Raw genomic sequence first — 21,566 nt, forward strand, 5'->3', positions numbered from 1 at the left:
TCGCCAATTCCTTTCACACCAGCTGCTGTCTCGAGGGGGACAAGGTCCGACTTGCTTCCTGCATTCTGAAGGACAGGGCGTGTGATTGGTGGGAAGAGGTTGGACATGCTATTAGTGATGTTGCCCTTGATACTATGACCTGGGGTGACTTTACGATTAGCTTCAGGGCTGAGTTCGCACCTGTGATTAAGGTACAGTAGCTTGCGCGGGAGTTTCAAGTCCTCCAGCAGATGACTGAGACAGTGACTGAGATTACCGCCATGTTCAGGGAGATGTCCCTTCTTGTTCCGCAGTATGTGGCAGAAGAGGAGATGAAAAAGGCCCGGTACCATGAGATGCTGCGGAGTGATATCCGATAGTTTGGTAGCCTTTCCAGTTGTAAGATGCTGAAGGATATGATAGCGAGGCTCGGGAGAGGGATCTGGATTTGGAGACGGAGAAGAAGAGGAAACCAGAGGGTGTTCAGACAGGTAGCTCGGGAAAAAAGCCCAAGGTATCGGATCACAGATCCAGTGTAACACCCTAATTTTTCAAATAATTTTTCACAATTTAAAAACACACTTTCATTCATAATTCTTATAAAAATATCATTGTATCACAACAATCCATAACATCACATCCCAAGATCATAATATGTAAAAACTCCTTGTGTATGTACTGATCAAGTCGGCGCCTTCCCGCGACCCTCACTGGTACCTGAAACACATAACACAACACTATAAGCATAAATGCTTAGTGAGTTCCCCAAAATACCACACACAACACATATTAGCCACTCTGTTTGACCCTTTGGTTAATGTGTCTCAGTGGGACCCTCCAGTCCCATAACTCTGTGGGCCCTCTGGCCCTAACTCTGTAGACCTTCCGGTCCTAACTCTGTAAACTCTGTAACATACATATCATAAATCACATAGAAATCACATCATGCAAAAGCATACAAAATACTCTGTCACATAACTCTAATTACCACTCTAGGTAAAGTATAGTGAGAAGAATCACCTCGGGTAACTCGATAATCTCGAACTCTGTAAAAATCTTGTGACAACCCCAAAGTTTATTCCGTTACATTACCCCGTTTCCGTTAACGGAATATTCCACTGTATAAAAGTTCCGTTAATAAGAGGTCGTCAAATAAATAAATGTTTTATTTATTTATGTTTTATGTCGTTATAGTCGTAATAAAGTAAATAAAAACACTTAAGTTGCATTTCCATTTAATTGGAAAAAGTTAGTTTTTATTATTACGACCACTAAATCGGGTGCTACCAAAAGCCCCGTATAACGACAGTATCGGGTAGATTCCCACTGAGCTTCAACTCCGACCCCTATATAAGGGAGAGTAAACTCCATTTCCACCTTTTTACTCACTCTCTCTAAACTCTCTCTCTACAAATTTTTCCCGAGCCAAAAATCGTCCGTTTCGAGCCCCAAACGAGTAGGTAAACTATCCTAACTTGTTGTATAACCTATCTAGCATGCAAATTCGTGTTTAAATCATAAAATAGGGACAAAATGATGTGTTTACGGCCCAAGAACACTCTTGGACCGTGAACACCATTTAATGGGGTTTTTAAGCCCCAAAACCCCTCCAAATTGTCCCTAAGGCTTAGATATGACTTGTAGGCTTATGGAATCGGAATTAGAACACCTTGAACTAGAATTTTGGGGAGTAAACATGAGTTTACTGCCCAAGAACATGCTTGGGCCGTAAACTCCTCTTCATGGGGAGTAAACTCATATTTGTGTGTTAAAAATGCCCTTAAACACACCAATGGCCTTGGATTAAATTCTAGAAACGACCAACAACAAGCTAGGGAACTTAAATTCAATTAACACAACTCCATAAGGAGTTCACGGCCTTAAACCCCTCATGGAAGGGTACCTGGGCCGTAAACTCCTACAAAGGGGTTAATTGGTGCCCTAAACTCCCTATTTGACTTGGAAAAATGCTTAGGAAATTACCCTCTACCACTTAAGCCCTTAAAACACAAAAAGAATGAGTGTATAGGAGCTTACAGCCGTAAGCTCCCTTGCTTAGGGCCGTAAACTCCTCAAAGGGTCCATTTGATGCTTTAAACCCATTCACACGTTTGATATTTGAGTCTAGCAAAATTCCACAATTGATATGAGACATTTTAGCACCCTAGAACACCCTCACCATGAGTTTACGGCCGTAAACTCATGGGGAGTAGTTCCAGGGCCGTAAACACCCTATGGTGAGTTTACTCTTAGAGAGTAAACTCCATTTCTAAGCCATTTGAGCCCTTAAATGTTACCCGGGACACCCCAAAGACTTAACCAAAGTGTTTTCCGCTTCTTAGGGTGCGTATACTTGTTTAATTAGTATTATATATACTAATTGTATGTGAACATATGTTATCATATGTTAAATAGGTCACTAAGTGTGTTCAAGTCTTTATTTGACACCGAGCACCCAACCGGCGCCTTCGTCGGATCCACTTACACCAGGTGAGTTCATACCCCTGAATGAACCTTTTAAATGTTTTTACATGTTTTATAGGGGGGAATACAAGTTAAACATGCCATTTATCATATCAATCACATGTCATTGATAACCCGCATGCACAAGGATTTACCACACTGTTAACTGTTTTACCGAGAATGACACTGTAAATGGTTTTCTAAAAACATAGTTATTTGTTCAGCTTTTACTTATGATGTTTAATCAAAGTTTCATTTTGAAACTTGTTTATGAAAGGTTTTCAAAGGATTTTTAAAGATTTTCAAACTTATTTTACAAAGGAATACCAAGTCGTGATTTTCTTAATATATAAAGGTTTTCCAAAGTTTTCGTCTATGTTTTTATACTTCTACTTGGTTAAGATACCACTGCGTTATTTCTGTTTAGTTAATACCTCCACTTCGTGATACACTTATACTTGAGAACGCCTCCACTTCGTGATACACTTATGCTTGAGAACGCCTCCACTTCGTGATACACTTATACTTGAGAACGCCTCCACTTCGTGATACACTTATACTTGAGAACGTCTCCACTTCGTGATGCACGTATACTTGAGAACGCTTCCACTTCGTGATACACTTATACTTGAGAATGTCTCCACTTCATTATACGCTTATACCTGATAACACTTCCACATAGTTAGATGTATGCCTGTGCTTGTATAGTTGCATATAAATAATGTTTGAAGGACTTAGGAAGGCTTGTTCGCCCTATTTCCTTTTCTTCGTTGAGATGTGGTCTGGTGGGATCGGATGTCCGTCCGAAGGTCGTTTGATCATTAATTATATATTATGTACACAAGCATAAACATACAGGTTTACATTTGTCAGTTCAGTTAAGAGTCTCTACCACCAGTTCAACACTTACATTGGAAACCCTCTACCCACTATTTGGGATGCATCTTCGGGACACGGCCTTCTCCGTCGTCTAGTTGGTAACCAGAGTCTCCTGTAGGGAGAGCGGACATTTTGTGTATAGATCTATACGGGATTGACACCCCCGCACCCTGACTGCTAGCTACAGTCCACGGCCTACCAAGCCAAGGGGTGACAAATGTCATATTCTCTAGACGCTTGTAGGGCGTCAGGTACTCTAGTGTCGGTTAGTATGGTTACGAGTATCCCTGGTTACCTTATAATTCATGGCCTTAAGGTAATGGTTTTTCACCAACAATTTACACTGTATGTTGGAACCCACTCTCGGAGTCACACTGTTTTAGACCTTACTAGACGTATCATTCATTTGATACTGTCTGGGGTCTGTATTCACTGTATTCACTATTTTAGACCTTGCTAGACGTATCATTCAGTTGATACTGTCTGGGGTCTATGTTCACTGTTTTAGACCTTACTAGCTGTACCTTTCATTTGGTACCGTCTGGGGTCTGTGTCTCTTTCTGTTAGACTGAGCCAGGCATGTCGTTCATTCGATACCCTCCTGGAGTCTATGATTCCTTTTGCCTTAGTCAGCAGTCCTCACTGCTGAGGCATATGTTATTTTCCCTGATTCCTCTTGCTTTCTTTAATAATCAAATTCTGTATTTTGATAATGATAGCGATTAAGGGAAAAACTACTTTTTACCACATAACTCCGTCCAGTCTTGGTAGAAGACTGCTTTTATTAAAGAAAATATAGGATTTTCTGGAAAAGACACTAATGTAATAGATATACTGAAACTACCACTTTTATTAAAGTTATTTGGATAAAATGCCACTAAATACTTATGAACTCAATAACATTTGTAAAAATGCTGATACTCGCTTTTCAAATAACTTGTATTCTCAGGTCAGCTTTAGACAGGTACATCCCCGGAGCTGTTGATGAAGATAGCTCAGTACCATGCTGTACTTATATTATTGCATGTATTAGTTTGATGTATTGTAAAGTAAACCATGTAAAACTATTACCATTAATGCAATGTTTTGTTGTACTTTGATTACTATAATGCATGTGTTGTGATACTTGACATGACGTTATCCACCCCAGAACGTTTCCGCCGTTCCGGTTTTGGGGTGTGACATATTGGTATTAGAGCATTGTTTATAGTGAGCTAAGTATATCAAATCATAAAACATATACAACCTATAAATACAAAGGGATAAAACACTCTTACCAAGAATTATACTTTAAAATATAACCATACTTTACCAAAGTATAAGAACATCCAAAATCTAAACACTCGAACAAAAGTATCACAAGAAGAACAATAATAAAAGTTTTCGGATGTTGAGCATTGCCGTCAAACCTGGGCAGTTATGTAATCGTAAGCTGGAATAAATGTAACCTGATCAACTACATTTATTCAAGATGCGATGAACATGTGCTTGGGAGTGATAGTGGTGAGCAACAGGTCTGAAACTTACCAACTAGGAATGCTAGAGCCAAACATAAAGTCAAAATACTATAGGAGTATTTTGGAACACTAAAAGATTCACACTAATCCCAGAACCATATTCAGAAGATAAGAACCAAACAAGAAATTAAAATACCATAGGGGTATTTTAGGATCCATAAGTAACCTTGTGTGAAGAACTAAAAAGATCCTTATTGATATACCTACAATTACAGAGAGTGTACTCCCAAGGTTATATATAATAAGGATCCCATAGGCTAAGAATGTGTGGTTTCGCTCTACTTCCTTTTCCTCGTTGGGATGTGGATATAGAGTAGTATCACATATTCGAAGGCCTATCGGATCTAAGTTATATATGATTTGTATACCCTGTGTAATCATAGCAGGACTCGATATGGATCATCCAGTGAAATGTTAATAATCTTTTAGGATTCTTTAGACATTTCCATTCTCGCACGAACCCTGTAGACAACCCTATCCACTTCAGTGCTTGACAGAAGAGTTGATACAGACCTAGAAGAGGTTCATTGAGAAGATTTCCTGTTCGAAAATAAATGAACTGGGTCGAGACTATTGAATTCACCAAGTGCCTATATCTTTTTAGGGACATCGGTGAGAAATTCGCCTAAACTTCCGAGATTCCCAGTCACCCATCATGAAGTGATGACACCCGGAGTCGGATTCGGAAGTGAGGCGGGGTAGAAATTCAATATGTCTTCACAAGAGAAGAATCCTAGGTAACTACCCGAAGGAAACCAACGCCGATACCAGCCAAAGATACGAGGCAGACAGAGGGAGCCAGTACATGGAACCCGAGAAGTGTCCTTTCCTCGTGTTCGTCATGCTAATACACCCTTAAAATAATACAATATAGTGAGTTAGTGATTACACTACTCACGCTATGTGTTAGGTAAATCGTCGTTTCCCGTTGCCAGTTACACGATTAGAGAGGATCCCCGCACCTCTATTGAGGATATTTAGCCATAAGTCCTTATAAGCCTCTCTTTCCGCGGTGTTCGTTCCGAACTGTTCTCAAATCTTTCCAGGTCGGAGAGTGAAACCTTCCCAGTATAAAGGTAACGTAGTAGGAACGACTCGCATCTTATGGCCTTTCCGATGCTCATACTCCTACCTTGATTACCAGGACTACATCATAGGGATGTAGGTCGACACTCAGACAACCAGTACCCGAGGCACGGGAAAAATTTATGCTTAATACATTCGGGACAGATATGTCCAGGGTTAGCCATCGTCTCTCATTATCTTGTATTCCTTTCCGTGCAGGAAAAACCATGCCACCGAATAAGCATAACCAGTCCACAAGCAAGAAACCTACTCTTTTATTCGATGAAGCTACGTTCCAAGCTGCAGTCTCAGCAGCCGTAGCAGCTGTCATGGGTCAACTGAATGCTAACAACGCCAATGTTAGTAAGAGCCCTATCGGAAATTCCGATCCTAGTAGTGGACAACAACAACCAACCTCTGCATACCCAGCCGCCTAAGAACCTCACTCAAACCCACTGAAGAGAAAGATTAAGATCGAGGAGGGAAGTACCTCGGCTCAAGGACCTTCCGAAGGGCAACGAGATGAGATGGTCAAATTCCCTACCAACCCTTCCATCCCTACACCTAGGAGACCATACTTAGGGAACCTTCCCCATTGCAGCAAGTGCAGCTACCATCATCATGGTGTCTGCCGGGAGCTCTATTGTGCTAGGTGCCACATGTTGGGGCATACTGCTCGCGTCTGCAGAATCCCGGTTGAGTTCATTACATCAACCACCAATGTGGCGACCCGTACAGTTTGCCACCTATGTGGTGAAATGGGACACTTCAAGAAGGACTGCCCAACCGAAGGGAAAGACAAGGACACAGGAGGAGTCTAACTCTACTGCTTAGGGAGAAGCATCAAGGAAACTGGTAGATTTTTGGTACGTCTTACGATCTCAGATAACTAAACTGAAAACATTAAAAGACTAATTCAAAATGTAAATACTTCCCCATTAAGGCGAAAGTCGCAGCACTGTTATAAAATTTAAAATTCATCAGGTAAAACTATAATGGCTAAACATATACTTTACGACCATGTATAGTTAAGATGGATAGACCTAGAGTGAGTGAATGCCGCCTCATTTCCTGTTCCTCGTTTGGTTGTGGATTTAGGGCGGAGTCGCTCAGTCAACAATCCTCCCCACCTTAATTATACATGACTAGTATATGTTAGGCGATTATAGAAATGCCTCGTGAGAATCCATTCATGAAAAAGGTACCCTATTCAGAACACTTAGGACTCTCTATAGTTCCGCGTCGACTCTATCGGTCCAAGTATCCGCGGCAGTGATACACAGGACGAAACCCGAGACGCCTATAACTGGTGTACCTGTTCGGCGCATGACTCTATCGACCCTCATTTTATATTATGTCGAGGTATGCCAACTTCGACGACTCTATCGATCATGGTTTGACGTAGTGCAACCATGTGTACATCCTTAGTGCTGTGTAAAAAGAACTTTCTCCGTAGCCATGTCGGCAAATAAAGGTTTTTCCGAACCTAAACATAATACAAATAATCAAACCTAATACGATCTGTCAGTCGTCCCTCTTATCTCAAACTTTCCAAAGTACCCGGAGAAGGGTACCGCGCGCTGTTGACCGACCCCTCTTAGTCAGATGGAAACCGAAGCGAAAGAAACTGCAGAAACTCCGGAAGACAATAACTATCCAAAGCATACTCCGTAGATTCCCCAGAAAGACCCTTCGCATCTTGCACATCAGGTTCGTGAACCCAGAGGATAGAACTCATGGGACTGACCACTATAACCAGGTATATGCATAAAGGTGGTATATAGTTGAGATCAAAAAGATTTAAGATGTGTGCTTACTCCCTACTCCCTGTTCCTCGTTGGGTTGTGGCTCTGGGGTGGAGTCGCACAACTGAACATCCTGCCGACCCCAATTATATACGGCCTGCATACACCAAGTATTAGTGGTTAAGCCAGGTATGAGCTCTACCACGAACCTCATAGTAAATCCCTTCATCCTATTCCATAAAATAGGAGCTGGAGTCAAGAGAACCACGGCGGGTTGAGCTACTATAATGACTACAAATCCAAAATTTGTTGTCATCCCAGTTAAGCCCACATAGTAGCTAACACCCTCAGTTAATAAAGGGAATGAAGTCTGAGTCGTAAGAGTCAAGGACATTGACTACGACCATCCATTCACGCTTAATCCCCCGAATTAAGCATCGCAGCGGATATCCCGGAAATCCAAAAGCTGCGATGGGTTGAACTCTGAGAAGAATGCACTACAAGAAAACAGCCCTCTAATGACGCGCAAACAATGACACGCAGTGATATACGATACGCAAAAGCGTGCGCTCTAAAAATAATGTCATCTCTTCCAAAATTTGAAGGATAAAGGACACGCATTTATGCGTGCCCTGAAATTAATGTCAGCACAAAAAGAAAAAAAAAACACGGAGGGCACCGGTCGTAAAAAGTGTGTCGTCTAAGTATGTTGTTTTATAATTTTAGTGAAAGGCGTGCTTTAAAGGGAAACGAAATCCCTAAAAAATATAAACCCCGCCTGATGCATCTACTCCTTCGTATGTTGTACCCAAGAAACCCTAATAGTGTGGCTGCCAATCTTTATCCATTTCTCCATTTTGTCACCTTCAAGCTCTGAATTAGGGTTTACTTTGGCGATAATTTCAATTTCTCTTACAGCAAACATCCCAACTCTTCAACCCTAAATCCACCACTGCTACTCCGCCTTCTTTCTCCGAGCTCCGCCGCTCTTCGAAGATCGAATCGGCTTCACTCTCCACAACTCAATCGTTCTTAAAAAAATTCAATTCTCACATACATATCTCCTCTTATCCTACACGACCTTACACCGACAAAGTGACCAATCGCCATGGACAGTACTGAGAAGGTATACACATGCTTTTTCATCTTATTCTAGATCTCGCCTACGATTGAGTGTTCCCAGTCCTGCTCCACCTCCGGTTTACCCAACTCCATCGATCTACTTCCGGTTCCCCTTTCTTTCTCTCTCCATCTCTCTCTCTCTCTCTCTCTCCTATATATAAATATACATACTGCGTGACATCCAGGAGGTGATTTAGGGTTCTATATACATCTCTCTCTCTCTCTCTCTCTCTATATATATATATATATATATATATATATATATATATATACCATTTCAAATTCATCTTATGGAGCTTCAGATCTTAGAAGGTTTACAGTGGAAGGTACGACCAGTGACATCCAGGTTCGTGTAATGGTGATCTGTAAAATGATTGTTTGATTTTGTACTGTTAATTACAAAAATGACATTCTTTAGTCTGGACACAATTTAATAAGAATATTTAACTGACAAGTAATATGCCAAATTAGAGAAAACGTTTAGAACAATAAGCCTACCGATATTTTGTAACGCTTAGCAATGACATTGAGATAATTTTGGATTAGAAATGAAAACGTGAACATAATGATCTAACAAATGTATATAAATAATTTCAACATGTAGCTCTGAACCTTGTTCTTGACTTTTGTAGGTTGGTGGAGTTACCCCAAAGAAGGGTGGAACAGAGCATTTAGGGCTCCCTGTTTTCATCTCAGTTGCAGATGAAAAATCTGAAACCAAGGCTAATGCATCTGTAATTTATGTGCCTCCACCATTTGCTGCAGCAACAATCATGGAAGCATTAGAGGTTGAATTGGATTTGATTGTTTGCATTACAGAAGCAATTCCACAACATGACATGGTAACATGCATTTCTCTTCAATATGTTGGTTACTTGTGATTTCATTGTAAGAATGTTATTGACTGTCTGTCACTTGTAATCAATCTTATACATACAGGTTCGTGTAAAGGCTGCTCTTATTAAGCAGTCAAAAACTCGACTGATTGGACCAAATTGTCCTGGTATCATTAAGCCTGAAGAATGCAAAACCAGAATCATGCCTGGTTACATTCATAAACCAGGGCGTATTGGTATTGTATCTCGATCTGGCACACTAACTTATGAAGCGGTAAGATATTCTTCATTTTTTCTTAACTTATTATATGATCGGTTTAAGATTAATTGCTTATTTTGAATTTGGAAAACATTATGATTCTATGCAGCAATTTGAATGATTTGTTTATTTATTTTGTTACAGGTATACCAAACTACTACTGTAGGGCTAGGTCAATCCGCACGTGTAGGTATTGGTGAGGATCCTTTTAACATGACCAAATTTGTTGACTGCATGAGAAAATTCGTTGATGACCCTCAGACAGAAGGTAACTTAAGTTTTCAAATGAATTTGAATTTTGGTTAGGCTTTTTAAATTTGGGTAATTGCATCTCATTTTGATGTGTGGATAGTTAGTGTGTTTCCAACATGAATATCATAAGAAATTTTGTTACTTAGTTTTTTAAGTTTTTTGATAACTTAAAATGGTTATTCTGTTAGGGTTGCTTTAAAGCACAAGTGTATGGTTATGTTAATTTATTGCTAAGATTTAAATGTAATATTTTCCAAATATGAATTAATGTTCTGTTTAACTTAACTTTAGCGTTAGCAGTCTTTAGTTTTTCCATGTCTATTCCAAAAGTATGATTTTTATAAAAAAAAAGTTGAATTTTCTTTTATCAATTCTATGTTTTGGGACTAGTCCTTTTGACCCCAAAGTGTTTTGAAAGATTGTGCAGCTTGAGGTTGAGTTGAGAAGAGAACGTCATGAGGGAGATCTCAAGGAGAAGTATAGACTTGCTCGTGTTATGGAACATAAGGTATGTAATGTATTTTTTGAATATTAACATTTTTTATTATTATTTGGAGGATCAATGCTTCACAAAAAATCCAAAGTGGAATTTACCCCCTTGGTGTAGTTGGAGCAATTGTATCATGGAATTATCCATTTCATAACTTGTTTAATCCAATTTTAGCTGTTGTCTTCTCTGGGAATGGCATAGTTGTCAAGGTATTTAATTCTTGAGTAATTTACATTACACCCCCTAGAGTATAGCTGTTTTTGCAGTCTTGGTCCAAAAATGTTTTCTCTTATAAATTGGTCATCATTTGTGGTCTTGTAACATTTTTGGTCCTTGTTCCAAGTAAAATAACTATTTTGGTCCCAGAGTATAACTGATTTTTGCAATATTGGTCCAAAATATAGTCATTTTCTTGAAATAGAGATGAACAACCTCAAATAAGGGACTGAAATTGCAAAATCAGCTATACTCAAGGACCAAAAATTCAATTTACTCTTCCTTATTGGTATTTCAGGTTTCAGAACATGCAAGCTGGTCTGGATGCTTCTACGTGCAAATTCTCCAAACTGCCCTTGCAGCTATTAGAGCTCCTGAAAATCTTGTTGAAGTCATAACTGGGTTAGCCAAGCCCTTTTTAGTCATTTTAATATTTTTTAATTTTATCAGGTCCCTTAAACTTTGAATTTTCCAGGTTTGCTGAGACTGGAGAAGCATTAGTCTCCTCAGTTGACAAAATTATATTTGTCGGCTCTCCAGGTGTTGGCAGAATGGTATGATTTTCCCTTTTCCATCTCATGACTGGAAGATAACATAAAGGGTATTAACGTAATTTCACATTACATTGTTTTATAAAACCAGATAATGAGAAAAGCCGCTGACACATTGATACTCGTGACACTTGAGCTTGGTGGAAAAGATCCGTTTATTGTCTGTGAAGACGTCGATGTGGCACATGTAAGAATCTTTGACTTTCGGTCAAATTCATAAAATAATTTTGACTTTTCCATCTTTTGTTTACTCCAAATTGTGAGAAATAGTAATGAATATACATTTTCTACAAATAATAGCAAATATGTAATCCATAATAGCAGCTTACTTAAATTTTCTCTATAAAAATTAGCAACCTTCTTACATCTTTTTTTTTTTTACCAATAATAGCAATATATAACAAATAAAGTACATTGCCTATATTTGTAAAAAAAGTTAAAGTACATTGCTATTCTGAGCAAAGAAGCCATTTTTAATAGAATCTTCAAACTCAATACAGGTTGCACAAGTTGTTGTTAGGGCTTCTTTACAATCTAGTGTACAAAACTGTGCAGGAGCTGAAAGACTTTATGTCCACAAAGACATATACGCTTCATTTGTAGCTGCGGTTGTCAAGATTGTTAAATCTGTCTCAGCTGTAAGTAACTAATTAGTAATTATAGTTCTACCCTTTTGATTATATATAATTTGCAACATATTATTTTTTTAATTAATTAAATAAATATTCTAGGGTCCTCCACAACTTGGAAAATACGACATGGATGCGATTTATGAGGAACCTGTTGATCCATCGGTGAAAGTAGGACGCTGTAGTGTGGATGTCCTGAAACAACTTAGTATGGATGTAGTGTCACTTGGGATCAAGAATCGCATGAATAAACTAACAAACCATCTGCTGAGTCGACACAGGCATGTTTTCAAAATTCAAAAAATATTTTTCTTTTTTCATTTTCTTAATTTAATATTTTTACGTTTGTGACAACAACTTTTATCCTCTGTACCCACCCGTGGAAGACACTCCTGTGGACTTGTCACTTGCTCCAGAAGCCCCTTCAAAATCGTCGATGGTCCCGCTAGCTCCGCTGTCGGAAATCCAGGTATTTCTCACTTCATATTGATACTTAAGTGAATTTACAACCCTGTAAAAGCAAAACTATTTATGCTATGATCATAATTGATCGGAGTCTTTTATATGATGGATTGATAATAATCTTTCTAATTCAGTCACTGTTGCATTGGATAAACAAGAATTTAAGTGTTTTTCTAGCTATGTTAACTGATTACGTTGTGTGTAGATGTTAATTAGGTTTTATGATCGAATTTTGCATTTTGAGTTTTAAAGTTAACTACTTACGATAAATACCTTGTGAAACTGCTGTAAAAACGAACCAGTACTAAACAAATTGGAGATTTGTTTTTTATAATCCAAAATCACATAAAAGAATTGCAAAACACATCTGATCATCTGCACAGATTGAGTGTAAAGATGAAGGATTATGACTTTAGTTGTGCTTGTTCAAATGCTTTCAGATGAAATTGCAAAACTTTTCCCATCCCTGTTTGGGCAACCATCAACAATATTGGTGCCAGGTAAATCTAATGAATCAGGATCTGCCTTGAAGATAGGAGTTGTGTTGTCAGGAGGACAAGCACCAGGAGGGCATAATGTTATATATCTGGGATTTTTGGTTAGGATTTTGAACTTCCATTTCCTATTGTTCATACTTTTCACACTTCATATGATAGATTGAAGGATTGACTAGTAAACATCATCAATATTGGTGCCAGGTGAATCTAATTAGTAAAGAAAGTTGAAGGATTGACTAGTAAACATAAAAGTAGAATGAAAATGACAAGTGATTTTGTGTTGTGTTTACAGGGTTGATGAAAGCGAATAGCTCTCGAGTTAGAAGTGGAAAAGAAAGCTCAAGCCTAAAGAGATAAGATGCTGAAAATGCAAGTGTTGTATTCTTCATTTCAATTGTTAGTATGAAACATATAGTAGATTAGATGAATGCAAATTTATATATTGTAACAAATAGAATTGTATGACATTAAAGTTTATGCAATGGATTGTATTTTTTTGTATATGGTATTTTATTTCTATTATGACAAATTAAATGCAAATTTAATTTAAAAATTAATAAATATATAAATATATATTTTTTTTATATATTTAAATTTACGATACGCAAAAGTGTGTGTCATCTTCATTTATGACATGGCCTTTCTTGACAGGGGCTTTCTTGATACGCATTGCGTGTCATTAACATGCGCGTCGTAAGGTTACGACACGCGAATGCATGTCGTCTTCCTTTATGACAAGGCCTTCCTTGATACGCATTGCGTGTCGTAAACGCGTGTCGTAATTGCGCGTCGTAAATGAGCGTCGTAAATGCGCCTTGTCTATAGACGACGCGCAAAAGCGCGTCGTCTCTCTTTATGATAGGGCCTTCCTTGACACGCATTTGCGCGTCGTCTGAGCCTTTTACGACACGCAAAGAGCGTCGTAAAAGGCTGTTTTTCTAGTAGTGATGGATGAGGAGATTAAAATTCCGAGTGATGAAACCCTATACTCACTAGATTTGGTCTGGACCGAGAAAACTCAGAACCTTCGGAAGAGTAGTTGCTGAAGATGTTCGCACTACTCAGGCACTTCGTCCACCCTATTACAGACAAATAGTGCCTAGGATCCTCCGCCCCATCGCATGGAGGAAATCGTCGTCGCCCTGTAGACGATAGACTTCATTTTCCGAAGTGAACACTAGAATACCGAGAACCACAGGATAACCTCCGCAGCCAAGAATACTTGATCAAAGTGCGGAAGTAGTTGCGTTAAGCTTCATGACCCAGATCCCGAAGAGATTATAGACTTAACACCAGCCTTGGTGTTAGTCGAGGGGTTATGCAGGAGCATGCGCTTTCCGCACTAGAATACACCAAAGTCTTAGAGATTCATTGGACTATTAGGTGTTCCACGAATGCTATCTCACGCAGAAATAGTAGAACCACCTCCCGAGATAGTCCAACACTCATTTAGTGAAACCCTATCTCCCTGACCCTGAGGGTTTCCGTTGGGAATATCTCAAGATTCATTGTACAGGTTCATTTTCCATGAGCTTGAGATAGACATTCTACAGCAAACAGAAAACCGTAGTCACACAACCCATTCGATGACCTAAAAAGCCTCTAAAAGCCAATTGACAGGAAAACGCGAAACCAAGGACAACTTAAGCTTCCTAAGAACCAACCTGAGGGACTATACTACCAGTATGGGAGAGAACGTTAGGAACTTCGGAATGACGATCACGCCAGTGGTGATCTTGCCATAGAAGTACACTATGTTCTAAGTACTGAAAATCTCTACCCTTCCGAGAGCGTAGGACCATCTGAGAATCTTCACAGAGATTTGGTCCAACCCTCGTCAGACCACTACTACTTCCGGATCTTCCACAAGTTTCACACCCGATCGATCCACTTCTTAGACTTGATCAGTGTTTACCTGACGTCACTCTTCGTATCCCACACATCTTGATAGAAACCATTGAGAACCCTAACATCATAGATACACCAGTCGGAACCCACTAACTACACGAGACGAAGTCCGCATCCTGTAGATGAAGGTTTGTTGGAATGACAAACACAGACCAAAGATTCACAGGGGAATGCGAGGAAAAACAGAGTAGGAAGTACCCTCCTGCCTCTACTCGGTCATTCATACCTACTTCCTTGCCTAGACCTGAATTTTGGGACGAAATTCCCTCTAATGGGGGATGATGTGACAACCCTAAAGTTTATTCCGTTACATTGCCCCGTTTCCGTTAACGGAATATTCTACTGTATAAAAGTTCTGTTAATATGAGGTCGTCAAATAAATAAATGTTTTATTTATTTATGTTTTATGTCGTTATAGTCATAATAAAGTAAATAAAAACACTTAAGTTGCATTTCCATTTAATTGGAAAAAGTTAGTTTTTATTATTACGACCACTAAATCGGGTGCGACCAAAAGCCCCGTATAACGGCAGTATCGGGTAGATTCCCACTGAGCTTCAACTCCGACCCCTATATAAGGGAGAGTAAACTCCATTTCCACCTTTTTACTCTCTCTCTACAAATTTTTCCCGAGCCAAAAATCATCCGTTTCGAGCCCCAAACGAGTAGGTAAACTATCCTAACTTGTTGTATAACCTATCTAGCATGCAAATTCGTGTTTAAATCATAAAATAGGGACAAAATGATGTGTTTACGGCCCAAGAACACTCTTGGACTGTGAACACCATTTAATGGGGTTTTTAAGCCCCAAAACCCCTCCAAATTGTCCCTAAGGCTTAGATATGACTTGTAGGCTTATGGAATCGGAATTAGAACACCTTGAACTAGAATTTTGGGGAGTAAACATGAGTTTACTGCCCAAGAACATGCTTGGGCCGTAAACTCCTCTTCATGGGGAGTAAACTCATATTTGTGTGTTAAAAATGCCCTTAAACACACCAATGGCCTTGGATTAAATTCTAGAAACGACCAACAACAAGCTAGGGACCTTAAATTCAATTAAAACAACTCCATAAGGAGTTCACGGCCTTAAACCCCTCATGGAAGGGTACCTGGGCCGTAAACTCCTACAAAGAGGTTAATTGGTGCCCTAAACTCCCTATTTGACTTGGAAAAATGGTTAGGAAATTACCCTCTACCACTTAAGCCCTTAAAACACAAAAAGAATGAGTGTATAGGAGCTTACGGCCATAAGTTCCCTTGCTTAGGGCCGTAAACTCCTCAAAGGGTCCATTTGATGCTTTAAACCCATTCACACGTTTGATATTTGAGTCTAGCAAAATTCCACAATTGATATGAGACATTTTAGCACCCTAGAACACCCTCACCATGAGTTTACGGCCATAAACTCATGGGGAGTAGTCCCAGGGCCGTAAACACCCTATGGTGAGTTTACTCTTAGAGAGTAAATCCATTCCTAAGACATTTGAGCCCTTAAATGTTACCCGGGACACCCCAAAGACTTAACCAAAGTGTTTTCCGCTCCTTAGGGTGCGTATACTTGTTTAATTAGTATTATATATACTAATTGTATGTGAACATATGTTATCATATGTTAAATAGGTCACTAAGTGTGTTCAAGTCTTTATTTGACACCGAGCACCCAACCGGCGCCTTCGTCGGATCCACTTACACCAGGTGAGTTCATACCCCTGAATGAACCTTTTAAATGTTTTTACATGTTTTATAGGGGGGAATACAAGTTAAACATGCCATTTATCATATCAATCACATGTCATTGATAACCCGCATGCACAAGGATTTACCACACTGTTAACTGTTTTACCGAGAATGACACTGTAAATGGTTTTCTAAAAACATAGTTATTTGTTCAGCTTTTACTTATGATGTTTAATCAAAGTTTCATTTTGAAACTTGTTTATGAAAGGTTTTCAAAGGATTTTTAAAGATTTTCAAACTTATTTTACAAAGGAATACCAAGTCGTGATTTTCTTAATATATAAAGGTTTTCCAAAGTTTTCGTCTATGTTTTTATACTTCTACTTGGTTAAGATACCACTGCGTTATTTCTGTTTAGTTAATACCTCCACTTCGTGATACACTTATACTTGAGAACGCCTCCACTTCGTGATACACTTATGCTTGAGAACGCCTCCACTTCGTGATACACTTATACTTGAGAACGCCTCCACTTCGTGATACACTTATACTTGAGAACGTCTCCACTTCGTGATGCACGTATACTTGAGAACGCTTCCACTTCGTGATACACTTATACTTGAGAATGTCTCCACTTCATTATACGCTTATACCTGATAACACTTCCACATAGTTAGATGTATGCCTGTGCTTGTATAGTTGCATATAAATAATGTTTGAAGGACTTAGGAAGGCTTGTTCGCCCTATTTCCTTTTCTTCGTTGAGATGTGGTCTGGTGGGATCGGATGTCCGTCCGAAGGTCGTTTGATCATTAATTATATATTATGTACACAAGCATAAACATACAGGTTTACATTTGTCAGTTCAGTTAAGAGTCTCTACCACCAGTTCAACACTTACATTGGAAACCCTCTACCCACTATTTGGGATGCATCTTCGGGACACGGCCTTCTCCGTCGTCTAGTTGGTAACCAGAGTCTCCTGTAGGGAGAGCGGACATTTTGTGTATAGATCTATACGGGATTGACACCCCCGCACCCTGACTGCTAGCTACAGTCCACGGCCTACCAAGCCAAGGGGTGACAAATGTCATATTCTCTAGACGCTTGTAGGGCGTCAGGTACTCTAGTGTCGGTTAGTATGGTTACGAGTATCCCTGGTTACCTTATAATTCATGGCCTTAAGGTAATGGTTTTTCACCAACAATTTACACTGTATGTTGGAACCCACTCTCGGAGTCACACTGTTTTAGACCTTACTAGACGTATCATTCATTTGATACTGTCTGGGGTCTGTATTCACTGTATTCACTATTTTAGACCTTGCTAGACGTATCATTCAGTTGATACTGTCTGGGGTCTATGTTCACTGTTTTAGACCTTACTAGCTGTACCTTTCATTTGGTACCGTCTGGGGTCTGTGTCTCTTTCTGTTAGACTGAGCCAGGCATGTCGTTCATTCGATACCCTCCTGGAGTCTATGATTCCTTTTGCCTTAGTCAGCAGTCCTCACTGCTGAGGCATATGTTATTTTCCCTGATTCCTCTTGCTTTCTTTAATAATCAAATTCTGTATTTTGATAATGATAGCGATTAAGGGAAAAACTACTTTTTACCACATAACTCCGTCCAGTCTTGGTAGAAGACTGCTTTTATTAAAGAAAATATAGGATTTTCTGGAAAAGACACTAATGTAATAGATACACTGAAACTACCACTTTTATTAAAGTAATTTGGATAAAATGCCACTAAATACTTATGAACTCACCAGCATTTGTAAAAATGCTGATACTCGCTTTTCAAATAACTTGTATTCTCAGGTCAGCATTAGACAGGTACATCCCCGGAGCTGTTGATGAAGATAGCTTAGTACCATGTTGTACTTATATTATTGCCTGTATTACTTTGATGTATTGTAAAGTAAACCATGTAAAACTATTACCATTAATGCAATGTTTTGTTGTACTTTGATTACTATAATGCATGTGTTGTGATACTTGACATGACGTCATCCACCCAGAACGTTTCCGCCGTTCCGGTTTTGGGGTGTGACAAATCTGGTCTAGCCTCCGCCTAATCATATGAAATAAACACTCTAAATTAATACATCTCTCAAGGCTAGACTATTCCCTCTCTTAGTACTCTCAGAAGGGTAAAAGACCATTTTACCCCTCTGATGGCTCAAAGACCCTAAAGTTGACCAAATCCTAAAAGTCAACAAAAGTGAACTCTCCAGGTTACGCTGGGCGTACCAAACATGTACGTTGGGCGTACCCAGCGTCCTCACAGAAACGGGGTGCGTGACCTCTTACGCCGCGCGTACTGGGATTACGCCCCGTGTAACTCCCAGTTTCAGACTCTAAGCTCTTGAGGTCTTAAACAGTTAAGACCCACGTCCAACTTCTAGATCTGACCATTTCTAAGCCTCTTAATCGATAAATTTGGTGACTTTAAGCCTTTGCATGGCTGGACAAGTCACTAACACCCATAACATTCCATTTCCCAACTCTAGAAAGCTCATAACTCAAGCATGACCTCATAACAACGATCAAGATGGAATTTTTATGGATCTATAACACAAATATCACTGAAATGGGACAGATCTAGGTCCATGGAGTACATTACACTCATAAAGTCTCCACCCTTGGGGACTTTTAACCCTAGAAATGGTCCATGCAATATCAAACCACATAAAGAGGAAAGTTTTGAACTTTATACCTCTAGATGAAGGTCCTTTCTCTAAAGATCTCAGATCCAAACTTGCACTTCAACTCCTAGCCTCCACAAGCTCTTCTCCTTCTTCTTCACTAACACACCAAGACACTTTTAGCTCCAAAACACACACACTCAAGCTAAGGACGATGGAAAGCTCTCTCTTAGGGTTTCACTATCTGATATGGAGGCTGAGAAATGAGCCTTAGCATCCTTTAAATAGTGCACAAGCCAAACATTTAGGGTTTGCATCTGGACCCGTTATGCCCAGCGTAACCCTGGGTACCCCCAGCGTACCCAGGCGAGTCCGTGTCCAAATTAAGCGCATGAGTACGCGCATCGTACTCCCCAGTACGCCCAGCGTACTCATTTGCTACAAGAACTCTCTCAAGGGACCAATCTTGACAACTTGACAAAATAGAAGGTTTAAATAGCTTTACCTGAATTTCAGGATGTTACATCCAGGAGCCAGCAGGGCCGCAACCGCTGTGACAAGTGCGGCAAGATGCACGAGGGGGCGTGCATGGCGGGTAGTTCGGGTTGCTTTAAGTCCGGCCGAACTGGTCATGTCAGCAGGGATTGTACTACTACCACCACCACAACAATATCTGATCTGATTTTCTTTTAGTGCAATCAGAGGGGCCACAAGAGGTCCTAGTGTCCGAGTTTAGCAGCAACCGTACAGCTGGCGACACCCTCTCCTGCAACACTGAGGATTACCGATGGCCGTCAGGGCCAGACAGAGGTGCCTACGGCGAGGAGCAGGGCTTTTCAGATGACTGCAGAGGAGGCACATACAACTCTCGATGTTGTGACGAGTATGTATCTATTGCTTATCTCTTTATTTATATTGATTATTGCTCATGTTTATGTGTTTTATTATAGGATCATTCCTTGAGAACGATATATCTGCTTTGGTATTATTTGACTCGGGGGATACCCGATCTTTTGTATCGCTCTCGTTGAGCAAGCGATTTGAGAGAGCTCCATAGGAGTTGGACTATCTACTTGATGTAAAGATAGCGGATGATAGGACCGTTCGGGTTGCGAGGGTTCATTGGGGATGTACACTGCAGCTGTTTGATGAGCATTTTCCATGGATTTAGTCCCTATTCCCCTGCAAGGAAATAAGGTTATCGTGGGTATGAATTGGTTGAGCCCTAATGGGGTGGTGATCAACTGCGAGCAGCAGCTAGTACGAGTTAGGACCCCAAGTGGGGGAGGGTTGGTGATTCAGGGCGAGAGGCCACGACATAAACCGACCTTGTGTTCAGCAGCGAGAGTTAGGCACTACCTTCAGCAGGTTAGCGCAGATTATGTCGCCTATGTTATGGATACCCGTGATTAGGGTAAGGAGACCGTGCATGACGTATCGATCGTACGGGAGTACCCAGAGGATTTGCCTGGGGTACCTCCGGAGAGATAGGTAGAGTTCAGGATTGACCTAGTTTCTAGTATGACTGCGATAGCCAAGGCACCATATCGGTTGGCTTCTCCTAAGATGCATGAATTGTCTACACAGCTGCAGGAGCTGTTAGACAAGGGATTTATCAGACCGAGCAGTTCGCCATGGGGAGCTCCGATCCTGTTTGTGAAGAAGAAGGATGGGTCGCATCAGATGTGTATAGATTACCCGGGGTTGAATAAGGTAACGGTGAAGAACCATTATCCCCTCCCGAGGATTGACAATTTATTTGACCAGCTTCAGGGTGCATCTTGGTTCTCCAAGATTGATTTGCGATCGGGTTATCACCAGATGCGAGTCAGGGATGACGATGTGCAGAAGACAGCCTTTCGGACTCGCTATGGTCAATATGAGTTCGTGGTGATGCCGTTTGGGCTCACCAATGCTCCTGCCACGTTCAGGGATCTCATGAATCGTGTGTGCAAACCGATGTTGGACCGGTCTGTGATAGTCTTCATCGATGATATCTTGGTTTACTCCAAGACTCAGGAGCAACACGAGAAGCACCTGAGGGAGGTGCTGGAGACACGGAGGAGGAAGAGATTTTTCGCAAAGTTCTCCAAGTGCAAGTTCTGGTTGCGATAGGTGCAGTTTCTGGGGCACCTTGTCAACCAGAATGGTATACTGGTCGATCCGGCCAAGGTAGAGTACGTGATGCAGTGGGAGGTTCCAAGGTCTCCATCTGAAATTCAGAGTTTTCTTGGTCTGGCGGGTTATTATCGGAGATTCATCAAGGATTTCTCCAAGATTGCTATTCCATTGACCCGACTGACCAAGAAGTCTGTGACATTCTGCTGGGGGCCTGAGCAGCAGACAACTTTCGAGACTCTCAGACAACGG

The 21,566-nt window shown here is 40.3% G+C and overlaps 1 long non-coding RNA gene across 1 annotated transcript; it reads left to right on the top strand.

Moving 5' to 3' along the window:
- The first annotated feature begins 11,877 nt into the window (after window positions 1-11,877).
- LOC128133006 (uncharacterized) lies at window positions 11,878-13,329 on the top strand. The gene is made up of 3 exons (XR_008231200.1): window positions 11,878-12,012; window positions 12,106-12,472; window positions 12,906-13,329. It is a non-coding gene; the product is annotated as an uncharacterized LOC128133006 (long non-coding RNA).
- Window positions 13,330-21,566: the final 8,237 nt, after the last annotated feature.

This window comes from Lactuca sativa, chromosome 3 (assembly GCF_002870075.4).
Source record: "Lactuca sativa cultivar Salinas chromosome 3, Lsat_Salinas_v11, whole genome shotgun sequence".
Taxonomy (NCBI): domain Eukaryota; kingdom Viridiplantae; phylum Streptophyta; class Magnoliopsida; order Asterales; family Asteraceae; genus Lactuca; species Lactuca sativa.